This window comes from Anastrepha ludens, chromosome 6 (genome assembly GCF_028408465.1).
Source record: "Anastrepha ludens isolate Willacy chromosome 6, idAnaLude1.1, whole genome shotgun sequence".
Taxonomy (NCBI): Eukaryota; Metazoa; Arthropoda; class Insecta; order Diptera; family Tephritidae; genus Anastrepha; species Anastrepha ludens.
Genome location: NC_071502.1, coordinates 122,373,841 through 122,376,650, shown reverse-complemented (window position 1 = coordinate 122,376,650; position 2,810 = coordinate 122,373,841). Strand labels below are relative to the sequence as shown.

The 2,810-nt window shown below is 35.9% G+C and overlaps 1 long non-coding RNA gene across 1 annotated transcript; it reads left to right on the top strand.

The window, feature by feature from the left end:
* The first annotated feature begins 1,533 nt into the window (after positions 1 to 1,533).
* LOC128865650 (uncharacterized) lies at positions 1,534 to 2,516 on the top strand. The gene is made up of 3 exons (XR_008454886.1): positions 1,534 to 1,612; positions 1,686 to 2,237; positions 2,332 to 2,516. It is a non-coding gene; the product is annotated as an uncharacterized LOC128865650 (long non-coding RNA).
* Positions 2,517 to 2,810: the final 294 nt, after the last annotated feature.

The following is a 2,810-nucleotide window of genomic DNA, read 5'->3' as shown; positions in this document are numbered from 1 at the left end:
TTTTTATTTCGTAAAAAAGTTACTCCAAAACTAAATTGGATGACTAATTTGGCGCCACCTTATAATATTACTTTTTTAGTTAAATTAAAAATACAAGGTCATTGGCAAAATTTTTCCAGAAAATTTTAAGTTTTATTAATTCTTTTAAGTAGGTAAATTTTGTAAAACAAAAATCTTAAAATGAAAGAAAATTTTATTACAAAAAGAATCCTTTGATGTGAAACTGGGAATTATACAACGCTTCTAACCAATGTTTAAAAAAATGGATTTTTCCTAAAAGCGCTCAAACTGTACGGAAAGTGTAAAAGTTATAACAAATTAAATAAAAGCTGCCGAACTCAAATTTTGCCGCTCTTATCCTTTCAGTTGAAAATCTGCCAAGTCACAACCAAGTAGTGACGGCAATCTGTAGGATTGCCACCGGGTTTTCGAATTCCATAAAGTAATTCTTGAAGCTTCAAACTCTTCTTATAATTCACACTTTACCCTCTCCTCTCCACTCTCGGCCCACATATTTTTTTTTAGATAATGAAATCCGTTAAAATCCGCTTCTCCGTTCATCGTTGAGCGCTGCTGCGAGCGGCTATTTGTCGTGTATCAAACGGTTAGCTGCAAAAACCGCTAATCAAAAAAGTCCATTATCCGGTTATGGCATCCGCTATGTAGGAACGCCTAACAGTGAAAAATAAGGAAATACCTTCAGCTCCTCATTATGCAACCAAGGATTGGTTAATTTGCTTTTATGAAATTACGAAAATTCAATTACCATCATCTTTGTATGGATTTAATGCCTTGGTTAATCTAGTGCTATGAGTAATGGAAAATGTTACTGTTTTAAAATCTGTTTGTATTGCTGCATTGCTTCAACTCCACCACTTTCTAGTTACACCAACAATCCAGGGCCTTTAGCTTAAAAGCTTCATATCCTCTTCCGAGTTTATGATCTACAAAATCGACTATTTATAGTATTTAGCTTTTTTGTTGTGTGAATTATTCTAGCAAAGCTGCACCTGCTTTCTATCAGTGCTGTTTAAAACCTTAAAGCCACCAACTTGAAGAGTGCAAATCTATTATTACTTTCATCCGGTTGTAAAATGCAGAAACTATTAAATTTCCAAGCCATTTGCATACCATAATTACTTTTTAATATCAAGCGACTATTGGCGGGGAGTGTGGGTAGTCTATGCTATCTCTGTGTTACTCACACACAGATTGATTTGGCTTAAATGGGTATTAGAAGGAGTGATAAGTAAAGGGTGTGTCGCACTGTGGTCGAGACTTTAATTCAAAATAGGCAATTTGATTGTTAGACATTTAGACATAATATTTTTTAGCCAAGGTTTTCTCCGCATGCATATTATGATGCATCACTGTCCATAAACAAAATTAAACGGTACCTTTTTTCCGTCGGACTTGTGCCAAAATATTAAAATTTACTTGAGTTGAACCGATTTGAAAGTACTTCAAAAAATCACTTTGATAAAATGTTTAAAAATTTGTGTGCTTACCTACTATTGACACTTTGCTTAGATTCTTCTATAATCTGGAAAAAATTATAATTTTAAAAATTTTTGTTCTTAAAGGAAGATATTTCCAAATCAGTCGATCTCACGTAAATTTTAATATTTTACCAAAATACATATTGTGGTTATAGTCTCAAAATATAACGAGTTTTATAATTCCAGTTGGTAGCGTACCCTAATGTAAATACAGAGCGAAACTATGGCTATATCTTCTCCTTCACTAAAGTGGAAAAGAAGCTCAGAATTGAATTGGATGACTAGGAGTTCATCTGAGTGTGAAAGGGAACTCCAGGAGTGTAACCTGTACTGATACACAAATGGCTCGAAGGTACCAGAAGGCATAGGCGCTGGAATATACGGCCCCGGAACCAAGCGTTCCAAGTATCTTCCAAGTAAAGGTGAATGCTATCTGTCTACGTTTAGAGATTATCTTAAATAGGAACTTCCAGAATGAGCGAATTGTCATTCTGAGTGACAGTCAGGCGGCACTCAAGGCTTTGTCATCCTCCGAGAATAAGTCTTCACTGGTTCTTCATTGAATGGAGAAACAGAATCTGTTAGGAACGCACAATCGCATCCGGCTAATTTAGGATCTAAATGCAGTCAGGAAAAAGGCACATACGCTCAGTCCAACCCAGCTCTATCTTAAGTTTAATAAGGGAACTGGATTTGGACGATGTGCTGTGATGAGTAGAGGGCCCAAAAGACGATGAGGTCGAAGTGCAAGCTTCAAATAAATTTAATCCAATCTAATATATTCTTCTTTATCTTCCCTTTTATGTCTGGACATCACCCTAAAACCCTTTAGAACCAATATTCAATGAAACTTCCTACATTTTGAATTTCTTAATATAACTAGATCAGATTTGAGCTGTGCGTGCCTATAAACTTAATTAATTGTGGTTCCGCAGAAATACACCAAATACCAAAAAGGGTCACTGAAAGCGTTAACAGATTAATTCTTATCATAAAATCGTTCACTTCACTATTTCTTAACACGCGTTTTTAATAAAATAATGAACTCACTGCTCCGTCGAGTGCTTTTTTTGGGAAATCTCGGACAATGTACGCCTATTCGGCCACCCTTTGTCCCCGCAACTGGATATTAAAAACGCGGTTAAGCGTATTTTCATGGAGCCAACTATAACACATACTCGTTAATGTTGTTCAAATCATCGCCAAGGCAACCAAACTGTCGGCACGACAGTCAATCGATGGCAGTTAAATGACAAATGCAGCTTTGATACGACTGCCACATGTTGCACATAAATTATGCCACATTAACCG